The 26,913-nt window shown below is 42.7% G+C and overlaps 1 protein-coding gene across 1 annotated transcript in view; it reads left to right on the plus strand.

Moving 5' to 3' along the window:
• The window catches only part of ccnd2a (cyclin D2, a), a 295,442-nt gene that overhangs the window by 169,489 nt on the left and 99,040 nt on the right, over positions 1 to 26,913 (plus strand). Inside the window, exon 2 of the mRNA XM_037540635.1 lies at positions 24,545 to 24,588. The gene's annotated coding sequence lies outside the window, so the exon portion shown is untranslated. The remainder of the gene's footprint in view (positions 1 to 24,544; positions 24,589 to 26,913) is intronic.

The following is a 26,913-nucleotide window of genomic DNA, read 5'->3' on the forward strand; positions in this document are numbered from 1 at the left end:
TAAATCTTTAATTTGAGTTCTGAACTGCAATAATTTAAAAGCACAAACATCTGGAGATGAGCTTCAAGATCCTCCACTGAAAACATACTGAACACTTCAATTATACCACACAAAACGATTTAATGGCCTCAACACAGAAACCAATTCCATCAAGATTTCCTTTATTTACCCAGAACAAGGGTCAGCAGCTCTTTTACTACCCTGTTGCAGCTCCACAGCAGATGTCCATGTGTAGGCAAACTTAGAATAATCTCCCTTTGCAGTAAAATAACGCTCTGCTGATTGTTCTTAACACAGTTTAACTAAAGTGAGCGCGCCCCTCATATTTCTGCAGATATTCTATCTTCTGATGGGACGTCACTGTAGAACTGAAACTCTGATATAAGTTAAAGTGGTCAGTGTGCAGCTTGTACAGCAGAGCAGATTTACTGTCCTCTGAAAAGAACAACACACAGACATTAGTGTCTAAACAGCTGGCAGCACAAGCGAGTCCACCTCACAGTGGACGTGTCCAGATTGGGCTCAAAGTGTCAATATTTAGAGTGACCACCATTATTATCTAGCACTGCCTGAACCCTCTTGGGCATGGAATTCACCAGAGCTCCACAGGCTGCTACTGCAGCTCCAGACCATGATGCTACCACCACCAGGCTTGACTGTAGGCAAGAGACAGTTGTCTTCTTACTCCTCACCAGGGCGCCGCCACACATGCTGCACACCATCTGAGCCAAACAAGTTTATCTTGGTCTCATCAGACCACAGGACGTGGACTGCTTCTTGGACTGCTTGTTTTCAGCAAACTGTTTCTTTCTTGTGCATCAGCTTCAGAAGACGCTTCCTTCTGGGACGACGCCCATGCAGTCCGAGCTGATGCATTGTGCGGCGTATGGTCTGAGCAGTGACAGGCTGACCTCCCACTTCTTCAACCTCTGCAGCACTCATGCGTCTAGTTTTTGAAGCCAACCTCTGGACATGACGCTGAACACGTACTCAACTTCTTTGGTCGACTCTGCTGAGGCCTGTTCGGAGTGGAACCTGTGCTGGAAAACCGCTGTATGACCTTGTCCACCGTGCTGCAGCTCAGTTTCAGGGTGTTAGCAGTCTTCTTATAGCCCAGGCGTCTTTGCAGGGGGATGAGGGGAATCCTAATGATTGTTGTTCATGTAGATGTTTGTGTGAGAGCTTTGCAGCCTTTCTCATTGAATCATCTAAGCAGCAGTGATAAGCTTGCTCTGGGTTTTGAGGGCAAAGTTTCTGTGTCCTTTATTTTATCTGGAGGAATGAGTAAGACTGCGCTTCACTTCCTCGTAAGTGCTAATCATGTGTAAACATGTACATATCTGAAGCATGCATGAAGTTTCAGAACAACGGGATGTCATGAGATATGAGTTAGGAAGTTGTTCCCATCAACTAATTTTATTTCTGAGCTGGGGTATTCCAGTAATATTTTTAGACCCGCATGTTTTTTCTTTTTTGTCATCTTGTACAAAAGTAGTTGTACAGCCTCGGACACGAACATGTCCGAGAAAATATCACGGTACAGAAAGGACATTTTGGTTGAATGCACTGTGCATAAAAAATAACATTAAATTTACAGAAAAAATACTGTAAATACAGCAAACTACTGTAAAATAGTACATTCTGATAGATAGATAGATAGATAGATAGATAGATAGGTAGATAGATAGATAGATAGATAGATAGATAGATAGATAGATAGTTTAGTTCAGTGCTAAATGCTATTTATTTATTTACTTTGTTAAAGCATTTTTTTACTAAGTATTTAGTCTTTGGTAACTCTATTTTTAGATATTACAGTGCTTCTTAAGGATCTGTGGGAATCCGGAATAGTTCAGAATGGATCCCAAATTCAATCAAATTAATAAGAAATTAAAGTGCCTTAATCTCACAATGTCAGTATGTAAAGTACATTTCTACTATAAATGCAATAAAAGCCACTTAATCAATAAGGAATTAACACACCACCACACCTGATTTCTCCCTCCTCCTGTTTCTCTTTCTCTTTTCTCTTTCTATCACACATATGTGCCTTCTTTTGTCACTCCCTTCCTTTCTATACATACACATCCACACACCCACACACACCCACACACCCACACACATCCACACACCCACACACACACACACCCACACACACCCACATGCTTTAAAGCTCTCACTTCGTCTCTCATCCCAGTTCATCATGTTGAATGAATATCATATTAAATGCTATATTCTGTATTTAATCAGACAGAGCAGATATAAATAAGTAATGTGGCACATTTCACAACTCGTGTGCCATTTTGTCCTTGTAACTCTTAAAAATCTAATGAAACATTTAAAATTCATACAAAAAATATTATTTTAAAACTTTTTTCAACATTAAATCTATGAAAACATGCATTTATTGATTAAAAACATCTCTGTAAAAATGTCTCAGTGAAATCTGTGTGTATTTGCTGAAAGTGGATTAAATGAGCATTAAGCTTCTGAGCGTGAAGCTTTTTTAAAGCTTTTTACGATAGAATTGGTAAATACACTAAATGCGGTTAATGGTGTGAGGACATTAAAGGGGAAATCCGATTTCTTCAAATTTCAGCATAACTGTGTTGTAAGATGTAAACAGTCATTCAGAGCGGTTTGATATGAAATGCGCTGTTCTGGAGAAACTTGCTGAGTCAGAATTGTTCACAGTGGAGGTGATAGGAACCACATGTCCACATTTTTAAATGGCTCTATAAATAATAAAGCTATTTATTTTATTTGAGTTATTACATGGAAGATCTTTGAATAAGTCACCTGATGCCGGAAACACGAGTAAAGATGTTGGGCTAAAATGCTTTTTTTGAAATACGTACATGGCGGAGAGGTACATGCAGGGTGTCGTGAGGCAAATTAGTCCTCAAAGAAAACGTTGCCAATATTTTAATCATCATCCACATTACACTTAAACTCAGAAGACCCGTGCAGGTTCACTGGTGGGTTTGGATAATAAATAAAATGGCTATATTTGTGTTGTAGACACGATGACCCCTGGTTCCCATCACCACCACTGTAAAGCTGTAAACTTGAGATGACGAGTTTCTCTTTAATGAGTTGTTTTACATCAGATCATTCTGATTGACTTTGTTTAAATCTCAATGACTGAATTATACAGTACTTTTACAAAATTAGTGGAATTCCCCTTTAAAGACATTCTAATGATTTACTTAAAATGTTTTTAAAATGTTTTTTAAGGAATATTTCACTTTCAATCTTTAATTTTGGGTTGTATTTTCGAAGTGACTCTGTCAGTCAGTATCTCTGTCATTATAAATAAGAAGAAAGAACGAGAGAACTTTTCTTCTTGCCATGATCTTCAGAAAATAATGCAAATTTTTGTTGATTATATGACATATTTCACATTTTTCATAACCCATATTGGATAACTCAAGAAAGAGGGATGTTTCAAGCATGAAATATTAAATAAATTCACACATTAATGCAAAAATAATATGATTTGTGAAGTATTTTAATTCACTTTATGTAAAATGTAGTTATGGAGGGATCAGTGAAGCAGTAATAGTTGTTGAAGTGCTGTAACTTGTTTGGAGGTTTTATCAACACTGTAAGTTCCTGAAATCTGCAGCCAGGTTATTGTGAAGGACACTGTACCGTGTTTAAAATGACCTTTAGCTCTACTTTACCTCCACATTTGTGAATGCGATGTCAGTGGCACAGCGGTGGACGTGCTGGTGCTGAATGAAAGCGGAACTCCAGTGGCTGCTGCGCAAACTCGCCCCAGAAACCCATAGAGGGCGCAGCCACACACATCCATGTGCTTCCCTACAGCGCTGCGTGTATGGGTGTGAAGATGTGTGTGAAGGGCGGTGTGTGACTTGCTTTTTAGAAACACACAGAAAGAGAGAGGAAAACACACAAAAAGACAAGGCGGTAGACGGACGTCTGGAGGGAGGGGCTTCAATATTAATATGAACCATCCAAGGAAACATTAGTCAAACAGAAAGAGCTCCACCACCAAAATGAGAGACCTCACCCACCCCACCCTTCAGAAAGTGCTCTGTGTTTGTCTTTGTACTTGATAGACATGGTAATTTTCAGCTGCTTCACGATGTACAGTGTCCGCTTTTATCAGTTGAAATTCTACCGATTTCTGCATAATGAATTTATTAGGTCCTGCAGAGTGACATGATTTGAAATGAGGCACTCTAGAGATTTCACAGTGAGTTCACAGTGGAACCAGACGTCTGAGGACTGTAAAGGCTTTTAAAAGATGTTTAACCTCTTAAACTCCTTCCAAAATGCACTTCGCAAATTCTTTATAACTTTCATATTTCATAAGCTAAAGAGTGGGCGTCGTATGAGGCTGCGACTGTTTTCTTTCCGGGTAAATTTGTCATTTTAAACCCTTATAATAAAAGAAGCTGAACTCAGTTTGTTTTTCTACTGAAAGTCGACCCGTTTTTCCCCAAATCTGGGCTCTAAACTATAAACAGACGGCGTCTCTTCAGTGATCTGCTCTGGAAACATCACTTTTAGAGAACAACACAAAATAGTCCCAAAATTTCTCAACAGTCTCTCAACGATGAACCAATTCACATCGAACCACTTTAACTGACCTGCTGTCTGAACCACTGAAATATCGATTTTTGATTTGTGGTTAAAGCAGCACTACAGATGTTTTTAACTTCACGTCCACAGCGTCCGGTCAGTTAGCACAGACACTAATTTCCCTGCACGTAAAGCAGTTTATGCCAGAATGCCAGGCTCAGCCTACAGTTGCAGAGTGTATTTCACTTTACAGCACCATACAGATCACGCTTTGAGCCCCCCTCATGGTCAGCTGTACACATGGATTTATTGATGAGCTGAAAGACACAAAATCCGCCTCGCCTTCGTGCGCATGCGTGTCACGCAGCCATATGGATGCTACAGATTAAACCTACGATTTTGGTTATTTACTCATAGTAACAACTGCTGAACCCAGTGGGCAGAAATCGTACTAGAAAAAAACAACTTAACAAACCGTAACAACAAGTCACGACAATGGACGACATATGACACCAGGAGGAATACATAGACATAAATGCAAGGATATTGTATCTTTAAACATAATCACTTGATAAGAGTTATGTAACCACAGACAACCCTTTCGGCACAACACCTGCAAAGAGCATCGAGAGAAAAAGAAGCTTGTCAACATGGTTGCAAACTTTCAAGTCTTATTTGGCGTAAGACTGACCAAGACTGACCAAACGTTTTGGTGTGAGATGAATTTATCTCTTCGCATGCCAGCCTGAAACATGACTGACGTCATATGACATCTGGCATCCAGAAAAATGACAAAACTATGTGAGACATGGATGACCTGGAGAATGGAGAAATGGAGAAAACTCAAGCGAATGCCACAGCAATAAGAAGGAGGAAAAGAATGCCAGGACACAGAGAGGTGAGGGGGGAATTAGGCTTAATCAGAGAGTCATTTGGGGAATGCACCGGCCGAATGCCACCCCTTTAATCCAGGTTAGGACTGTGGGCAGCACCGGCCCGAATGCAGATACTTAACAAATTAGAGGCTGAAGCCTTGCGCCGCTGGCCGCAGGGTGGGTGACTAAGGGCTGCACACGGGTGCGCAGTTTATTTCTTCTCCTCTAAAGTCCAATTTGCAGAACAGATGAATGTGTGGAATTGAGCTGAATGAGCCTGAGTCATTAATCAGTGTCTGAATTCTGGTTTCATATTGAACTACATGTACACACACACACACACACACACACACACACACACACACACACACACACACACACACACACACACACACACACACACACACAAACACTGGACCACCATGCATCAGAGCCAAGCAGAGACAAATACCTTCAACTCACATGCATGGATACATACACACACACACACACACACACACACACACACACACACACACACACACACACACACAATAGCTGTGTGAGTAGCTGTGTGTTAAGAATAAATAATTTTTGTAAAATCAAATTGATGGAACATTTGAAGCATTAAAGTTGCAGCCAACTCCAAAAATGTGTCCCAGACTTAGTTATTTATCTCCTTTTCTTTATGTTAGTTAACAGGTTCTCTACAAAGAAAACACTTTTTTAATACATTAAACAGTAATTGTTCATTAAATGTGTTCTCTGTTGAGGGTGTGTCTTTATTTTCACGTTCACAAATGTGTCATTTGACCAGAGGCGCTTTTGCATACGACTGGATTTAGACTCTGCAGTCTGTAGGGCAAGCCTCATTTTCAGTGTAGCTGAAACACATTTAAATAAAAAAAATACACACTGTACACAAACGATCAGCCATTCAGCCAATCAGTGCACAAGAAAAGAAACAAGCGTTAGCAAAGCAAGAAAAACGAGTATCAAACGGGCACACGTGTATCTCATTAGCAGTGTTCACAGTATATTCACCATTTCTCTCTCAAAGCAAAGCAAATTCACTAATGTGTGAAAATAGTAGCTCGGCTAGTTTATTCGTCTTTTAACTTCACTTTAAAATAAATCAGAAAGATTTTTACAAAGAAAAAAAAAGAAAAAAAAACATATTTTCAAGTTGAAGTTTGGGTTTGGGTTTGGGACAGCCACCTCCCAACAGAAAGTCCACTACAAATCATCATCATCATCATCATCATCATCATCATCATCATCACTATCACTTTTATTTACACAGTGTCTTTCCCTGCTCAAGGACGCTTTACAATCAGTACATAATCAGCAATACATAACACAGAACACACACACACACACTCTCTCCACGGATCCGACAGCTAGCAGAAGAGTCCCTAGCAGCGAGGGAAATTCTCATGCTGCAGCTACGGTGCATCACACAGGAGGCCGGCCTGGGAAGCCTCGAAGGCGAAGATGTCCTTCACCACAGAGCGGTAGCGTGTTCCTGCAGGCGGACGCCGCCAGTTCAGGCAGTCTCATAGCTGCAATGCCCAAGCGGCCGGCCTGAGAGGCCTCGTAGCTGCGGCATAGCGCTGCTTATGCAGCCAAACTCTACCGGTCCACGCAGCCTCACACCTGTAGTCAACCAAGCAGCCAGACCAGGCTGTGATGTCACGTCGATCAGGTCCCCAGTCCAGGCCCTGCAGCCCCGTCCAGGCCGCATAATAGCTGAGATGTAGTGTCTCCCAAAAGCCAGTCCAATAAGCCCCTGAGCTACAGCTGCTATCTCAGTGGATATGATGGCAAACATCAAAATAAACACACAAACAGTACAAAACTAACGGAAAACCGATGTAAAGCAGCAGCCATATTACGCCAGTGTACTTACAGCGGAACGCGCGGAAACACACACACAGTATGATGATTACGTGCATCACTGCTGTCAAAACAAATCCTTGTGTCTCCTAAATTATAACTTTACAAAAGGAGGAAAAAAACTTTATTTTTAATGTAAGTCAATGGTCAGTGGTCCTAGTAATTCAGGGCTGTTTGCTTTAGTTCATTCATCGTGAAACTTACACACAACACGAAGGCCAACGGGCAAATTTACAAATTATGTCTAAAACTGTAAGATGACAAAAATGTAGTTCTTTTCCGACAGCAGCGATACAGTAATCCTCCGTAATGTGCATTTGGTTGTGTGAGAGGGAGCTAAAGCTCTTAGAGCTATAGCTATAGCATGACCGCATGCTTCATAGCTGCTGTTCTCTATTTTCTCTACATTTGCATTACATGATGTTTGACAGATCAGGTGGTCCTGATTACCATCTCAGGTAAAGAGCTGGGTTTTCATACATCGTAACCTAATCCTTGTAAATATGTAAGGTCTAAATACTTAATTGATTTTTAAATAGTTCATTTTATTGTGACCTAATTCGTCTTCATCTCAGTCTTAAAAGCAAAGTAGCACAAACAGCCGGTTTAATCCTGAGAGATAAAGAGGGGCTGGAAAGTGCATCTCAGAGGAAAGGACTAAATAAAAGGAATCAGATTAGGAACACTCGTGTGTGCAGTGCTGTGACGCTCCAGGCCTGGACGTTATCCCCCCTACCAGAGAGGAACTCTCCATTGACGGAAGGTCAGCTGACAGCAATGAGACGCTAATTACGAGGCCCAAAAATAAAAATCACAGAGAGGAAGAATTCAGATCAGCATGTTCCATTAAATACCAGCGACTTCCTCCGGCATCACAGCACTCAATGCCCGCCACTGTCGGGTCACTCGTTCAGACCGCATGTGCGTTGGGTTGTGTGAGAGGGAAAAGCTATGAGCGCTGTAGCTAATGGCCACGACCACATGCTTCATAGCCACTGCTCTCTATTTTCTCTGCATTTGTGTGACATAATGGTTGACAGATCAGGTGGTCCATTTTGCGCAGTTTCGCGTCTAAAGCGGAGTCCTCTCTCTTTTTCGCCAGTTCTTGCTCACACTTTGCACCACCCCTGTGGTTTTCTAGTAATGGGAGAGTTGGAGGAAGGCTTTGTGGTGGGCTGGACTTCCCTTTAAACTCTGGCCCCCTTTCCGTCAATACTGAGATGTGTCCTCTTGCGCAACATCACCAGACGCAGGGCTGTATTAAAGCCCCAAAATACCTAATTCTGTTTCCTTTCTGAGAAGGTTAATCCTGATCTTATATGTCCTGTAAAAAACTTCCCAATGCCCAGTAAATGGCCAACGTTCACCTCTTCCGATACAAGACAGGCGCTGCTAATCGTGGGTGCCAAAGTCCTTTTAGGAAAGTCTGTTCACTCAGCAACCATCTTTGCAACGCCCCCAGGCAGTTATTTCCAGCCATACTAAACCAGACTCCTCTCTCTCTGAATGGGGAATGACCTAAAAACTCAACACTGAAATTACTGTTTCAAAAACATTTGAAATCACTGATAAAAATCCTCATAAATAATGTGTAGTGTGTGTTTGGCTCAACAAGATAAAAAAACACTTGCCTTTTTTTGGTTATTCTGGCTGTTTCACTTGCTGAGGGGGGCTTTTCCTGTTTGCGGCATAACCAGCAAGCTGACTGGCTGTTTTTACTGAAGGATGGAATTTTTCCACGAACAGATGTGATGTGAAGCGCTACAAGCTTTCTCATTCACATCTCAACCACTGACCGGTCTCCTCCTTCATAACTTGCGTACACAAACAGTTTCCTTGGCTGATACTGCTGGTCAACACCTCCTGAACAAAGATTAAGTTCTTAAACTCTTAACGCTTTAGTTTCGCTATCTCTGTGTTCAAGTTGGAAAGATTACTGTAAGAAATCTAATGACAAACAAAAGCTAACCTAGCTAGCATAACCGAGAGAACAGAAACGGCAGCATTCCCTGGATACTCATCCAGCAGCAAAGTGGTAAGAACACTCTTGAAGATGTCGCCATTTAAAAGCCAGATGATGCTTTTAGGGAGTCATGGTCACAGCGGAGTCTGCAACACCTGGGACACCATAGCAACAGCCAAGCAACACCTTAGGAGCCACCTGGGTTAACATAGCAACAGCCTAGCAACACCTTAGGAACCACTTGGTGTACCATAGTAGTAGCATATCAACACCTTAGAAACCACCTGGGATCAGGTGGGACAAATTGTATTATCCAATAATCATATGTCAAGCTGACCAGTCAATACCGAGGATGCCCCTCTTATGCCACTAATGATGAGGAAAAGCTAGTTTACAACACATTTTAACCGTATGATGACGTATGTCAGGTTCACATTCTCTCCCTTCGCTGTCAGTCGAATACGTTAACCCTCCCCTCCAACAAGTTGCTTTTCATGCGTGAGATGTAGCGCCTGTCAGCATCCGAACACCCACCAATCTGCGACAGTGTGCAAGTCGTCGACGAAATGTTGCAGATTACAACAAAATTAACCACAAAATCTAAAAGGACCAATCTCTGTAAGCATATTTTACTGTTCGTGGTTATGCTCATGGGGCCTCCTGGTGGCCAGGGCCCTGAACTGCAGACCCAGAAGCTCATATATCGCCACCGTACTTCACCGCCATACATCATACGGAGTATTCAGCCTTAAACTTTATTAACTTTTTTATTGACTAACACTGTTAACCTTTCTTGGCCAATAGTTTCAGCACTGAGGTGTACAGTGTACAGAGATAATGATAAGTTTACTCTTAGAGAAAAATCTATAACAAACTACTGCTTCGAAGACAGTGACTCCTGGGACTGATAGCCTGTAGCTGTCATGAGTTATTACTGCCTTCAGCAGAGTAGCAGATGCAAGGCTAAAAATTGTGTACGGGCCTGAAAATGTTCCGTATTGCCCTTACTTTCAAACTGGACCGATGACCACAGCTGTCAGATTTGGCAGTGCAGTGGTGGAGGGTGACTGGGGCTGTCCTGACAGGGATGGCTGTGGGTCAGGAGCGTGTGTTTGTAGATAAGGAACAGAGATGGTTTGGGGTGGGAGTTGTTGGGGGGTGTATGAATAGGCCACAGCTGCAGGCCTGAGCACTTTAGCTGCACAGACAGCTGAAGGATGAGGAGGAAATGATTGAAATAAACTGCGTGTGATGCACGGCGCCTCTCTGCGCGTGTGCGCTCTGCCGCGCCCCCTCACACATCTGGCCCCCAAGACGCCCGCCCTGTTGACGTAACGGACATAAATATTTAAAAGAGCAGAAAGGTCAGCGGGTTGATTCATGCGGGAGTCGTGTGTGAGAAACACAGTGAGAGAGAGAGAGAGAAAGAGAGAGAGAGAGAGAGAGAGAGAGAGAGAGAGAGAGACACAGAGAGTGAGAGACAGGGAGAGACAGAGAGAGAGCGAGAGAGACAGAGAGAGAGAGAGAGAGAGAGAGAGAGAGAAAGAGAGAGAGGGGGAGAGAGGGAGAGAGATAGAGGGAGAGAGAGAGACACAGAGAGTGAGAGAGAGACAGAGAGAAAGAGAGAGAGGGGGAGAGAGAGAGAGGGAGAGAGAGAAAGAGAGAGAGAGAGAGACAGAGAGAGAGAGAGAGAGAGAGGGAGAGAGAGGGAGAGAAAGAGAGAGAGAGGGAGAGAGAGAGGGAGAGAGAGGGGCAGTAAAAAGCAGGAATGGTCCAGTGAGAGGAGTGTGATTTCAGCGATGTCTGTGTGTACTTGCTATACACACACGTGTGCAGTGTCATGGTTCTGTGGGAATCCTGTCCAGCGCACATGAAGCATGAGTCAGCACTGGAGAATGAGAAGAACGCACACACAGAGGTCGAGCAGGAGCATTTTATCCAGTCTTTTGCAGGTCACTGGGCCTGCGTGGGAAAGGTTATGTTTGCTTTGGCATTGTCAACATGCCTCTGAGCACTCTCTGCAGTCTGGCCTGTCTTACTGTATGGCCGCTGCAGCGCTGAGCACCTAGTATCCTCCAGCTGTGCCGTTTATGAGAGACGCGATGGCCTAGAAACGTCAAACCTGCTGTCCCCAGTGCGTCTCGGCGCACGAGAGGGAGCCGAGACGGACTGGTCACTGATCTGGTTACATTCTTTAAACAGTTCAGAATTACTGTTCAAAAGTTTGGAATCAGTACAATCCAATTTTTATGACTATAGTATTTTATTACAGGGCTGCCTAGAGTGGCGGAAGGTGTTTCATTTGGCCCCGAATTCTAATCCTACTCTAATCATACCAGAATCCCACCCCACACTCAATGACACATATCGACACTGTCGGAAACAAAACCTTGTATGTCCATTTTTTTTTTGTTTTTCATTTTTTCACACGATTGCAAAACACTAGGGTGGTTTTGTCCTGACAGTGATGATACTTTATAAACATATTGTTAAATGTATTTTTAAGTTGTTATGCAACAAAATATTTACAATATAGTGTTTCTGAATACTGAATTCTGAAGAACTCCATTTGAAGCCTTTCTTCCTTTTTAATCTCTCAGTCCACCACATACACTTTGCTCCCCTAAGGCAGTTTGTTCACTTCTGTTCTTCAGGTTTCAAACAGTTTGTTGAAGCTGAAATTTTTGAAGATGAACAGAGCTGCAGATGACTATAAAACGAATACATGAATATCCTGAATGTCTCATGCTGGAATAGCAGTGACCAAATCTCACTGATCAAATAGCTTTTCACAGTCATTGTGACAGGATATTACTATAATTATGTCAATGCACTTCATTATTTAATAATATTCAACTTTTTCCAGTTCAAAGCATTCCAGATACTGAATAGCATTTATTATTGTGTCATTCCAAAATTTTAATGCTACCTTATGTGGACTAAGGATATTATCATTATCATTGTTTAGGAAGAAGATTGTATGTGTCAAGAAAGCTTTTCATCACATTTTGATTCGATTGAATAATTTTGGTACTCATGTTTGCATCTGGGCGGCACGGTGGCGTGGTGGGTAGCGCTGTCACAGCGAGGAGGGTCTGGGTTCGATTCCCCGGCCAGGTGACTGGGGTCCTCTCTGTGTGGAGTCTGCATGTTCTCCCCGTGTCTGCGTGGGGTTCCTCCGGGTTCTCCGGTTTCCTCCCACAGTCCAAAGACATGCAGTCAGGCCAATTGGATGTGCTAAATTACCCCTGGGTGTGAGTGACTGTCTGTGTCTGTGTGTCTGCCCTGCGATGGACTGGCGACCTGTCCAGGGTGTATCCTGCCTTCTGCCCAAAGACTGCCGGGATAGGCTCCAGCACCCCCCCGCGGCCCTGACGGAGAAGCGGCTTAGAAAATGGATGGATGGATGGATGTTTGCATCTGGAAAAAACCAATAAGATTTATTTTGGCCAAATAATGAACAAATCCTATTATTGTGCCTGATTCTATTCCGTTATCCTTCCCAAAATTCATGGAGACGTGTCTCCACGTTTGTATCTATGAATCATGAAGCACTCACGCATTTTGCGCCCCTAATATTGGGATCTCAGCTCTGTTACTCTGATGTGAGGTCCACAGTGGGTTTGCAGGCTGTAGTGAATCCACACACACCTATTTTGCTTCTGGTTTACTGCCAGAATTTCCCCCATAAACACAAACGGAGATGTGCTTCCTCTCTACAACCTTCCACTCAGAGCTGCCTCTACTTGTTTGACCTGTGTGGGGCTCCTGAAGGAGGATGGACACACTGAGCCGAGGTGTCAAGAGTGCTGCTTCTCACAGCTGGCCGCAGTAGCACTCATTCACCCGTAGAGATCACAGTCATTGATATAAATAACAGAAGCATATTTTTAAATGAATGTGTTTTCACTCTTTAGAAAGAAGTGTAGAAGTTCTGTGGAGGATTCTAAACACAACACATTTTTGCACTTCAAGGGACATCAAGAAAATCAAGCATTTATTTGAATGAAAAGATGAAATCCATTAAGTGCATATGCTAATTTACAGTGTGGCTGTGATGATTAGTTGAAATGGTGATTAGTCGTCATCGGGCAGATTGCAGTACACTACAGGAAGCATAGGGGGCGATGTGGTTTCTATTGTTTAATTGCACTATAAACAATGAAATTGTGGTTCAGATGGATGGCAGGACAAATGAGAGCAGCTGTCAGAAGACATTCATAATAGCTGAGGATAAATGAATCGAAAAGAAATAACAGTTACTTGCAACTGTAATAAACAGCGGAGCGGCCCGTGGAGAAGAGTGAGGAGCTGCTGTAAGGTCAGTGCTATCTGACCTGAGATTGGGAGATGACTTTATAATTTTCCATCTGTTTCCTGTGAAGAACTTTTCTATTAGGCAGTCGGACCTTCTTTCATCATAAAGGGCGGTCTGAGCTCCACCCAGCAACTGCCCAAAAGTCCAGCCCAGTCCAGAGTTCCCTTCCCTCAAACAGTTACAGTCCCCTTTATACTCCTGCCATATTGACGGCATGGTCCAAACTTGTGAAATGCTCTGTAAATCCAGATCTAGACTTTTTTCAGTCCTAGATGTTGCGGTCATGGATACATGACACTAGGTGGCCAGTCACTTACATCAGTAGGTCAGTTATAGGCCAGTTTACAACCATTCAACTTATCCAGGGTGTTACCTGCTTTCCACCCAATGAGCCCCAGGATATGCTAACTTTTTATACTGTGCACACCTCATTAAATTCTGTAATTGTGAAGAAATTTTGTAATATAGTATAATATATAACTGCTATTTGGAGCCTTCCTCTCTTCTTTGGGCCTCCTCCACATTCTCCACCTGAACTATGCAGCGTGTGGTGGTCCTGGTTGGAGGTTGCAGGGCGGTGGCTTTATCACACATGAGCTTGTTGTGTCTGTCCCTTTAAAGGCTGTTAAAAGGAACAGGCAATGGAGGGGCCACACAGATGCATGTGAGGTCAGTACTGAGTGAGGAAACACCACGAATGCTTTTGATTCCTGAGGTTAAATGAATAGTTCAGTCCCTTAGTCACAAAAGCTGGTGCTTTCAACAGTAAATGAAAAACAAACAGCCACGAATTACTACTGTGCAAATTACTACATGACAGCTGCTGAATACTGGCCTCCATTAATTGTCAGCTGCATTGCTTTGGTCAAGCTGTTTCATTATGGTTAGGTTTGGGTTTGGCGTAAGGACCAGTATTTAGATTCACCAATATAGTATGTTGGTCAGATATTGCTAGACGTGCTTCTCGGTGAGGAATTCTGAACATCCCAGCTGCACATGTTGCAGGTTGCTAAAAGTTGCTGCGGTACAAAGAGAAAGAGAAACTATCCCAACTGGAATTTCTTCTCAAGGACACTGACCTTGTTTCTGTGAGCACATCCCTCTGCCTTATTAGTCTGGCCTCTGTGGATCTCTCAAGGCACGTGTGTATGAGAGAATGATATATCAAATACATGTCTTTAATTTTTTATTTATTGTGTTTGTTATATTTAACTCTTTTATTTAAATGCCCAGTAGAAAATGATCCGGTCAGGATTGTTTTCTCTGTGGTATCGAGGCAGATACAGCCTAGCGAGCCCTCTGATTGGTTAGGCCTTCAGGAGTTGAACTGAAGGTCATACATGTTCAATTAACATCAGACATATTTAGGAAGTGACAGAGGAATCAACCGATCAAAGTGACCCTTTCTATGAGAACATTGCTCCAGGCCTCCTGGGTGGTTTAGATATGTCACTAACTGTGAATATTAGCAGTAGTCTAAACAGGTTTCAGCCCCATGTCAGGACTCTTTACTTGAAGATTCACTGTAAAACTGCTTCAAGGCGCAGTAGATACAGTATGAATATCTGTTACAAGCTGCATATAAAACTTATGGAATGTATTTTACAAGCTTCAAATGTCCATGTTTAAAATAGAATGGTCAAACAGGCCAATGTGTACCGCCATTAGCTTAGGACTAAAACACTGCCTACAGGTTTTAGCAAAAATCAGCTCTGGGTTTTTTGGACGAGTTTGGACATTTACGGACCGAATCTCTTAAACTGTCCGCCACTCAGTGGGGATGTACATCTCTGATCTCATAATGCTTTGATCCAATATTGATTCTTTAGCAGATTATTTAATACAGCATAAAGTCTCAAATTCCTCCCCTGCTTCCCCCATCTGACCCCATCACCAGCAATACCAGCATATCGCTCTGGTCAGAAGAAAACCTTCTATCTCCATTTTTGCCTTTTCTCAGTTTTTGACATTAGAAAATACCTGTTGCTCTTTACATTAAATTACAGTAAATTACATGAAGAATGAACCAAAGAAACCCGGTGACTTGGGAAAATATCTGGTTCCACTGACACATTAAAAGTAAAGTTTTTTCCTTCTCCTGTAAAGTTACCATTTTGGAGATATGAGGTTTTCTTCCGACAGCAGTGATATAACAGTATGTTGTGTTTTGGAGGTTGATATGCTGGTCAACCAGCATGACCACGCTGGGTGACCAGCTAAACCAGCATAAATCATCTTAGACCAGTATGGAATTCCTGCTAGTCTGTGTTTTCTTTTTTCAGCGGAGACTGTGATTTAACTAGATATGATTCTGAATTTTTTCAAAACATAAATTCACATGTCATGGATTATGGACAGAAAAAACACACCAAGCTTTTTATAGCCACAAAATAAGTGCTTACGTTTTTGTATGTTTGAATGATTTCTGACATTTTAGAATCAGTGCAGTTGAGTCATCACCTACAGACAGAACTACTGGGGCATTTTTACGTCCCTGCGCCGAGGAATTTGGCCCCCTTTTCCCTCTTTTCAGCTCTTGTCTTTCTTCTCTGACAAGGTGAAACAGTTCCCTCAATGGCTGCCCCAGTGTGAGTCTCTTCACTGCTGCCAAAGAAACATCTGCCCAGCCCTGTCAGCTGGAGACAAACAGGGCAGTGAAGTCCCTCAGCAGGTAAACAGAGGGCCACACAAAGGCCTGAGGAGGAAATGCTTCTGCACTAATCCCCCCATGTGCTTGCAGCACGCTCAGCCCGGGGGGCTAGAGCCCCTCTGCTCCTCCGCACACTTGTTTGTTCAGCTTCTTTTTTTTCTTGTCCCCATATTTCAAAGCGGCTCTCTAAATAGGGAGATTGGCTTCTTTTGAATGAGTGCATTTGGACTTGTTGCCAGCGCTTCTTTTTAACACCCACCTGGGACGCTTGTTCATTGCTCTGTACACACACACCTACACAACAGAGGCCGACAGCATTCCGGCCATTGTGGAACTGCTTTGATCTGTTCTGGGTAACGACTGAAAAAACACAATCAAAGGTTAATAAAGGTGATTTACGTAAACCTGTCTGAACACTAACGAATCAATGGGCATGGGATACTGTGCTTTGGGTGCTTCAGTTGCTCAGTCTATCTTATTATTATTATTATGAACAACAGTACAACCATATATCAGAGATATTCAATAGGTGTTTCAATAGAGTCTGGACACGGTGTCACACTAGAGCTTTGCGTGACTGTGTGATTGGTTCATTGCGTAACGTGACTTTGCTTTGACTTATTGCGTCACTTCCCTTTTTGGGTTTCAAGATGGTGGGGAAAGAAATGTTGTGGTCAGTGGAGAAGACAGAACACCTTGTGGATTTATGGGGTGAGAAAGGCATTAAAGCGCAAATGGACACAACTCATAAAAATTCTCAATTGTTTCAGTGTAGAATCGATCAGCTTCAACACAAAGGCGCCACTCGAATGAGCTGAAGTAAAAAACTCCATCAGCAGTATTTGAAAAAACAAGTTCCTGACCTGCAAGTGACCCTCAGAATGTCACTGAATCTCACAAACTGCAACCTCCATCGTCACTAACACAGGCAGCTTCACCCTAGGAGCCAGATTCCCCCTCCTCACCTGGAGCAGCTGGGAATCGTGCAGTTGATCCACGGTTCGGAAGGAATTCTAGTGTGTCAAAGCAAACCAGCGATAATGAGCCCCTTGCCCAAATCAGTGGGGTCACATCCAGGACTAGTGTAAAAACGCAGAGTCTCAAGTCTTTAGTAGAGAATTAATAAAAAGCCTGTTAGATTTGGCCTGACTTCAAATAAGGAACAGCTTACTGTACAAAACCCTTCAGTTTGAAGGACAGAACTGATGATCCAAAACAGTAAATGTGGTGTTTTAGATGCTGGTGACCAGCTAAACCATCACCAGACAAGCATTAACCAGCTTAGACCCGCGAGGAGTGCGTGCGGTGTTTTTCAGCAGGGCAGTCTGCAGTCTGTACAGCAGCTCACATGGTAGCTAGTCCAGCTGTAGTTTTAATACGGAAACGTAATATACAAGGCAGTGAAACTTCAGAGAGATCAGTAAAAAATGAGCTAAATTTGCTTTTATGTTAGCTTCAATATTTGCTATCCAAACTACTTGCTCGCCAAACGTTCAGGCTGTCTTGCCTCTTTGCTGTAGTCTTAGCTTTTACAGGGCATGGGAGGCTTTGTTCTGTCCATCAGGCCGAGGGCTTTTGTGTGATGAAAGTCTTGTTATTTGAAGCGAACTGAATATCGCTGCAAGCTGTAGGAGAACAGCGTTGCGCTGATGACCATCGCAAAACCGGCAGGCAAAGTCACAAGAGTTGCCATTCATCTCTCATGATATAGGATCATAAAAATAAAAATGAAAAATAAAATGCTGAATCCCAAAGTGAATCGATGTGGGATGCGAGTAGGCCTGTATTTTAATGCCCATTGTGTCATGCATGTATTTGGTCAGCAAAGATGTGAGAATAACAGAAGAAACAAGCAGAGATGCTCAGAATCATTAGAAAAGGGATGGCTTAGCTCTCAGTGCGGTTGTCTGGTTACAGAGTCTCGCCGTCCCCTCTGAATAGGAGATGGGATACTAGTGGGTGAATCCTGTCCCTGATACAGAGGATAAACTTTTACTGATCGTCAGAGTTTTTTGGTTGCTCATGGTGGGCTGAGCATGCAGATGGTCATAACCAGGGCTGCTAAAGAGCATCAGACTGGAATCACTCAGTTCCTTTTACCCCAGACTTCCCCTGAGATAGATATGATGTTGTTTAAGAAATGTTAATTGTTTTCTATTCTAATTAGATATCTAATTTAATGATGAAGGTTTTGTTGAATATTATTAAGCGATAGGCTAGAACTACTATCCTAATTCAATCAATCAACCTTTATTTTGACTTGGAAGTACATTAGGGCAACCCTCATTTTCAATGTAGCCGAGCATTTACAAAAACAGGGATTGACATGACAAAGAAAATAATATCTATATTTAATTGTTTAAAATGAAAAGAAAATTTAAAAATAACAGTGAAAAAAAATAGATCAAAATAAAACTTGTGGTTTGATTGATAAGAGATTAATAAAATAAAAATTAGGTAGAACTAGGCTTCATCAGTTAACTGGAGAGGAACTTAATCATGCTGATAATATCTTATGCATTCTCAGAGATTTTGGACAGAATAGGAAGGACTGAAAAGGATTAAGATGCATCTGAAAATGTACAAAATGTCTATATATATATACAGTGTAATTCATATATATATACAGTGTAATTCATATATATATATACAGTGTAATTCACAGATTAATTAGGCTGTGCACAAAAGCTGAACCAGCAGACTTTTCAAGACTCAAAAAAAGAAAATAGAAAATATCTTGTGGCAGAACAAAAGCAGAGGCACTGATAAAGGAGCACCAGTGTGAGGTGGAAATGTTGACGTCTGAAAGACTTCTCTCTGCTTCTGATCAAACTGATGCCTCAAATAAGGGTGACAGGAAACTGTTTCCCCTTGCAGTGCAGTTCTTTAGTGGCAGTGGGGTGTGGTGGATGGCGGTGGGGTTGGAAGGTGTTATGGATGCTGGAAAACTGGTCAGCAGCAATAGAAACTGATAAACTGATCACCAGTAAAACCAGCATTGGTTGTATTTTGATGCTGGTGAGCTGGTCAACCATCATGACCATGCTAGGGTGACCAGCTAAACCAGCACCAGACCAGCATAGACCACCATGAACAGCATGCTAGTTTTTCAGTATTTCAGTAGATATCAGTAAGTCACACAGTGTCAGAAACCACATAAACAAGCCTGTTGGATATTACATAACAACGTGGCTCAGTTTGAGGTAAGCGTGTGATGATTCTGGCGTACAGTTAGCTCAGTGCTAACTGGTACTGCCTGTTAGCCAGACAGGGCAAAACCTAAGCTGCCTTGGCTGCGCACAAAACCTCTTAACCCAGGATTTGATTAAACTTAGTTGAACTAAATGTTTAAGGGGCTGGCGGTTGATGTTGTTATTTACAGCCTCTCTAAAGGGCTAGCAGTTGTTTGAGCTGTGCAGCACTTGTTCTAACATCCGTTACGGGGCCGTTTTGACCAAAAGCATTGTCATGATCAGTATTGTTCTCATTTGCTGTTGCTCTCATGGAGAAATTCCCCTGCTCGCGTATGTGTTTCAGAGTGTTACAGAGAACCGTAAAGTGATAGCCTCGGACGTCAGTTGAGCTCTGCCCCCCACCTCCCTCCCCAGAGCAAAAGCAACAGGTCAGGCTGCAGACTGCTGAAGTGTGGGAACCTCCATGGGCTAGCCCACCCCCTAAGGTTAACGACGAGGCAGAGGTATACAAGCATATGATTATGAGTCAGCAGTCACACACATACACACTGTGCATAGGCCTTGTAGGTAGAGCAGAAAACCACATCTTGTTCAATCAGCATTTCTGATCGGAAGCGATCAATGTGTGGGCATGGCCGAAATCACTAAAGCTGGAGGAAGTCTGTGGGAGTTCATTTCACAACGGTGATCTAACTGTGTTCATATAGCTGCTAAACGACTATAACCGACAGCTAATATGACCAAGTGTATCGCAGTCAAGGAATTCAGCAGGGTCTGTCAGCCTGAGCTCTGTCTGCCACACCTGTAGCTTACAGACAGTAGTTTTATTGTGTTTTACAGGCTGTAATATGTGCATGCTTTCCTGTACTTGTAACAGAGACATTCAGGGTTGTTTAATCTGAAGTGGTTCACTGAAGAGAAGCTTGCTGACTCAGATTTCTTTACAGTGGTAGTGATAGGAACCAGGGGTTGCAATGTCCATGACTCAAAAATAGCCATTTTGTTTGCTATCCAAAACAACTAGTGAAGCCCCAGGAGTCCTCTGAGTTTTAATAAGTAACATCGATGATGGTAAATATGAAATAAATATGAAATCAGTTTCCCCCACATGTACCCTCCACTGTGAATATATGGTGTTTCAGGCCAAAACATCATCTCTAAACTATTGTAACACAGTATTTCAATGGTGTACGACTTCAAAGGTCCCCATACGTTTAAGAATAAATCTCAGGAATGCTGCAGGCTAGAGACTTACTTTCATTGTTTCACAGAAGGGGAGCGTGGTGCCATTTTAATGAATGTATCCCTTTCAGAAGCTTTGTAATCCAGCCCTGAACTGCACTGCCTTTTTGAAGAAAAATAAATCCATAATGACAAATCCAGCATTAAATGTCTTCTGTGATTACTTTTCCATTCCTCCACACTGAAAAGAGTTATTGTTGAGGTTAGCATGACTGTTAGCCATCCACTGACACCATGGGTTGAGTCTGTTGACCAATCAGAGGCTGTGTTCCTGACTTGTTGACCGATCAGAGACTTGTCGACACAACAGCACTACACTTCCGTTTATACTGGAAGCCAGTGGGCAGATGCTGAAGTCTGGTTTTCTGTTCTTTTATGAAAAACAGGGAAATTACTGTAAATGATAATCACCCGTATTCTGCTGATGCAGCAGATAGAGGTTAGGTTGAAAAGACTGCACTAAAACTTTAAAGACAGCTTGCACTGTATAACAGTGAATTGATAAGATGACTCATTGTGTTTACTTCCAGCAACCTTTGTACATGTGAAGCAGAGGAACTAAACCTCATCCTCCCATTCATTACTGAATCAAGTGCCTTCTTTGAAAGCGCCCTCACATCTGTGATTCAGCGCAGGGAGAGGCTCATATACCCTGCCAAGCGCTCAGGTTTCAAAGACATTTTTTCTGTAGGTAATAAAGGAGCTTCGGAACGGACGGCGGACAATAGGAGAACTTAAATCTCACTTAATATATCTGTGGCGTTTCCTGGGCTTCTGAGGCACGGGATGTGCTCTGACATCTTTCCCTTCACCTGCCAAACGTTGCGCCCGCTTTATCCGCATTCAGATATGTGCTCTGACAGCTTTACCTATTGTTTCTAGAGGGGGTGACACTATTTATCACAAGTCTCTCTCATCTTTTTCATCTTATTGCCCTGTCCTGCTGACCCTCTAATACCTCCTCATGCCCATCACAAGCATGAACAGCTCCAGGAGTTTGGTGGGAAGCCCCAAGGCAGGGATAATATGTATCTGAGGGGATTTTTGTAAAAGTATGCAAGAAACAATCAAAGGCGGAGCCCATTGCAGAATCTCTGGAACTGGCTAACCCACTGTGTGATTGCACAAACCAATGTTTTCAAGCAGCCCGATTTTTTTCCTGAGATCCATTTACAACATTTGTGTGCGTTTCTGTACCAAAAACATTGTTAATATAACATAGTTTTCATGGTCATTTTCCAACCCCTCTTTATTCCTTGTAGAAAGCTTCCCAGGAGAGTGGAAGGTGTTATAGTTACAAAAGGGGGACCAACTCAATATCAGTGGATTTAGAATGGGATGTTAGAAAAGCTCCTGTAGGTGTAATGTGTAGGTGTCCCAATACTTTTGCCCGTATAGTGTATGTAGAAATATCAGATTTAACCCAGAAGGTTAATATTTCAACCGTATGCCACCTACAGATATTTTAAGTCAAGTCAAGTCAAGAGGCTTTTATTGTCAGTCCATCTCTGTACAAGTGGAACAAAAGTACAAAGTGTGAACGCGCAGACGTCGTGTGCAAACAAAAAAAACTAGAAACAATAAATACGATAAATTAAACAGACACTAGACACAGTAAATGGACAGGACAGCGCAGCACCGACACATTTCTGGACATTCAGGTCGTGGAATAAGGAGCAGAGATATGAACCTGCTGTGATCTGAGAGTCACGCAGTCAGACGACAGACAGAAACACTGAGTTACTGAGGTAGAAAAACCAGAGTAAACAGTGAAAACACAGAGTAGCAGAAATGATCCAGAAGGTGCGAATAGAGCAGCAAAAGAGGTGTGTTTGTGTGTGTGTGTGTGTGTGTGTGTGTGTAAGGAGGGGGGGGGGGGGGGGGGGGGGGGGGGGGGGGGGGGGGGGGGTAGCTCAGTCCTTGTAAGTTTAAGAACCTGATTGTTTGAGGAATAAAGCTGTTGCAGAGTCTGGCAGTGGTGGCACGGATGCTCCGTGGATGGGGATGGATGGGGTCGTCCACAATGCTGGTGGCTTTCCGGTTACAACGTGTGGTGTAGATGTCCATGATAGAGGGGAGAGAGACCCCGATGATCTTAGCTGTCCTCACTATATGTTGTAGGGTCTTGTGGTCTGATGCGGTGCAATTCCCAAACCAGGTGATGATGCAGCTGCTCAGGATGCTCTCCACAGTCCCCCTGTAGAACATGGTGAGGATGGGAGGGGGGAGATGAGCCTTCTTCAGTCACCTCGCACTCTTCGGAAGTCAACAACCATCTCCTTAGTTTTGTCCACATTCAGAGACAGGTTGTTGGCTCCGCTCCAGTCCGTTAGCCGCTGCACCTCCTCTCTGTACGCTGACTCCTCGTTCTTGCTGATCAGACCCACCACAGTCGTGTCATCAGCGAACTTGATGATGTGGTTTGAGCTGCACTTTGCAGTTCATTCGTGAGTCAGTAGAGTGAACAGCAGTGGACTGAGCACACAGCCCTGAGGGACACCGGTGCTCAGTGTGGTGGTGCTGGAGATGTTCTTACCCATCCTGACTAGCTGAGGTCTCTCAGTCAGGAATTCCAGGATCCAGTTACAGAGGGAGGTGTTCAGGTTTCCAATCAGCTGCTGAGGAATGATGGTGTTGAATGCTGAACTGAAGTCTATGAACAGCATTCTGACGTAGGTGTCCTCATTGTTCAGGTGGGTCAGAGCCAGGTGGAGTGTGATGGAGATGGCGTGGTCTGTTGAGCGGTTGGTCCAGTGAAGGAGGAAGCTGGTCTTTAATGTGCCTCATGACAAGCCTCTCCAAGCACTTCATGATGATGGGAGTGAGGGCAACGAGACAGTAGTCATTGAGGCAGGACACTGGAGACTTCTTCAGCACAGGGATGATGATGGTGGATTTGAAGCACGTTGGAACGACTGCAGTGCTCAGAGAGATGTTGAACATGTCCGTGAGAACATTCTCTGCTGTCGGATCCTTAAGTTTATTAAAGAGACAGGCATTTAAAGGGACACTGTGACCATAATGACAAATGTAGCCATCACTACATCTGTAAACATGGCCTCCTCACCTCCTCCAGTGGTGCAGCAGTAGCCTTTACAGTGAGCTTTTTCAGGTTAAAGACTGAGAAAATTCCTTTCTGATGATGTATCTTGAAGGTGGGAAGAGCTTTTGTAAAACTGTGAGGGCATTGGGCTGAATACTTGAAAGATTGTTTTTTGCATTTATGAAGAAGAAAGCAAGATTGGTGACAACTGTAGTTGTTAGCCTATATATATATATATAATCAGTGGCTATGAAAGGCATTCAAGAGTTGTGTGTTTTAGTTGTTGTATGACGTGTTTCCATACGGCATATGTTATGCGCAGGATATTACACAACATGGCAAATCGCATATTAAAGCCTCTTTTAGGTCATGGACAAGCCGCTGCCCTCTGTTCTGCATCACTCCTTGCTCAGAGCTTTCCATGTTTTCCTGTTTCTGAAAAGGTTTTGTTCGCTGTGCAGTGCCATACGTATGAATCTCCCTGATTGTTTTTCCCATTTTATTTGCCCATTTCCAAGCTCATAGCAGACTCAATGGCACAAAGCACAAGGGTCTTAAAGTGTGGGCTTTCTCTGCTGTGGAACATGGGCTGGTCACCATTAGGGGAATTCCACCAAACTCAGTCTAAAGACAGAACACACAGATGTTCCATGAAAAACTGCTACATTCACTATATGCTCCACTGGACTTAACAGCCTTACATCCCTTATAGCCAAAACCACTGCTGCCCATACAGTAGCTTCAGACTAAAGCACATCATCAGCACATGGTTTCATATCGTGACATTGGTAAAGTGCGCGTAATGTTTTGTTTTTGTTTTTGTGTCGTTGCAGGATCTGTGCAGCTGCTAGCGGCTCCTGGGCATGGCTCTGTACAGGTAGGTGCTGATGGAAGAATACCACACCTGTTTGATTTGTGAATGCCAGCAGCTTTGTGCCAGATGTTTACTTTTTAATGTTTGTGTTTCCTAAGAAACTTCTCAGTGGGCCCATTTCTGGCATAAACACACTTATTTTGATGTTTAGAAGTTGTTGTGAACAGTGTGGCTCTGGTTCTTGGTCAAATTTATGTCGGTCAGAAATGTTGGCGGATCTTGAAGCACATGGGAAGAAATCTATCAAGAATGTTGAAATGCTGCTACTGCTGTGCCAACGAAGGTTTGTGGCTAGCTGAAGTACAAACCCTCAGATGTGTGGGTTATGACTGAAGATGCTTTGTGTTTGTCTTTGGGTCGCTGTGCCCACAACAGTTATTCAGTTAACCCTTTCACGATGATGGCTACTGTTCAAAAGTGTGGCGTCGCTGTTGTCTTTAGCATAAGAGCAGTTTAGTTGAAGCTAGATGCATAAAATGATTGTATTTTGATGCTTTTTCTCTATAGGCAGAGGTGCCTATATAGGGTAGAGTAGCCTAAACCCATAACCAAGTAAAAGCAGTAATACTTGGGGGAAATAATGACTCGAGTAAAGTCAAAAGTGCTTCCCCAAAAACCAACTTGAGTTAAAGTATGAAAATATTGGGTCAAAAAGCTCCTTAATTACAGAGTAAGTTAAAGAACTGCAGTGGAACTTCAGTAAATCCAGCGTCTGTCAGCACAGGACCTGAAGACTGTACAGCTTGATTCATCTCTTCTTTGGGATTCTTTTGATTTAAAATTAAATGCAAAGTCAGAGTGGCCACAAAACACTCATAAACTAGACATAATGGAATTAAAGACATAAAAAGGAGTTAGTAAATATATACAAATGGCTAAAATGTAAAATTGAGTAGAAATAAAAGTTTTATGATTGGAAAATACTCGGCAAAGTACACATATCCACCAATATTCTACTTACATGTACTTGAGTAACTGTAACTAACTGCTTCCCACCTCTGACTGCAGCTGTATAGAGTTCACCTAATTATTAGGAAGCTGTGACTAATGAAGAAAACAATAATGAAGTGTCCACAATGATGAACAGAGCTGTAGGTGAGTCCATAATGACGGAGAGTGCTGTATAATATTGAGAAGTGTGAATCCAGAATGCCTCGGCAGACACCTCATCAGGAAGTGACTGTACAGTCATTCCAACATCCCCACTAAGATGACATGTTTCGTTGATTAAGTGTGAAGTTAACGCAAACGATCTTCAGAGATCTTCAGAGATACCTGCAAAATGTGGTGCACAGCTTCTGTTTATTTGCTTAGTTTAACGGATTGGAAACAATAGAACATTTCTGTCCAGAAAACAATCCAAAGTAGCAACTTTCCAGGCAAAAACGTTCTTTAGTTTTATTGTAAGGAAATGTACACAAATTTGATTCAAATCCATTTTGGAGCTTCCATTGTTAAATTTTCACAAAATAAAGAACAGCTGCTGTTCAGATATGGGCTCCAGCACCCCCTGCGACCCAGAAGGAGCAGTGGCGTAGATGTGTGTGTGTGTGTGTGTGTGTGTGCGTGCGTGTGTGCGTGCGTGCGTGTGTGTGTGTGTGTGTGCGTGTGTGTGTGCGTGCCTGTGTGCGTGCGTGTGTGTGCGTGTGTGCGTGCCTGTGTGTGTGCGTGTGTGCGTGCCTGTGTGCGTGCGTGTGTGTGTGTGTGTGTGTGTGCGTGTGTGCGTGCCTGTGTGTGTGTGTGTGTGCGTGTGTGCGTGTGTGCGTGCCTGTGTGTGTGTGTGTGTGTGCGCGTGTGTGTGTGTGCGTGTGTGTGCGTGTGTGTGTGTGTGTTGTTCATGTGTTATATGGTATATTACTCCGTATACTGTGTATTTGTGTATATATTTAAATGTGTATGTATTTTTATCTTATATATTTTTGTATTCAGGCTCGTATGATTTTCACTCACTTTTGCACTTGTGATGTGACAATAAACATGATTTGATTTGATTTGATTTGATTTAAATGATAGATTGTTCTAAACGCGCTGTCTGATGTCTGAAACACTGTTTTAGGACAGTTTTGAAAAGGTTTTTGCCTAAAATGTATTTTTAAAGCTATTTGTGGCGTAGAGGTACGTACAGGGTGTTATAAGACCAGGTAGCGTCCAAAGAAAACATATTTCTTTACATTTAGCATTGTTCTACCATCATCAACATTATGTACCAGCAGTATGAGAACAGAAAATAAAGGTCAGAACGATGAGAATTCCAGTTTCATTTGCAAGTATGTACGAGTTGCTTCAGAGCTTAATGAATGGAAGTGAGAGATTCGGGAGGAAAGTGTG

This window comes from Pygocentrus nattereri, chromosome 8 (genome assembly GCF_015220715.1).
Source record: "Pygocentrus nattereri isolate fPygNat1 chromosome 8, fPygNat1.pri, whole genome shotgun sequence".
Lineage (NCBI taxonomy): Eukaryota > Metazoa > Chordata > Actinopteri > Characiformes > Serrasalmidae > Pygocentrus > Pygocentrus nattereri.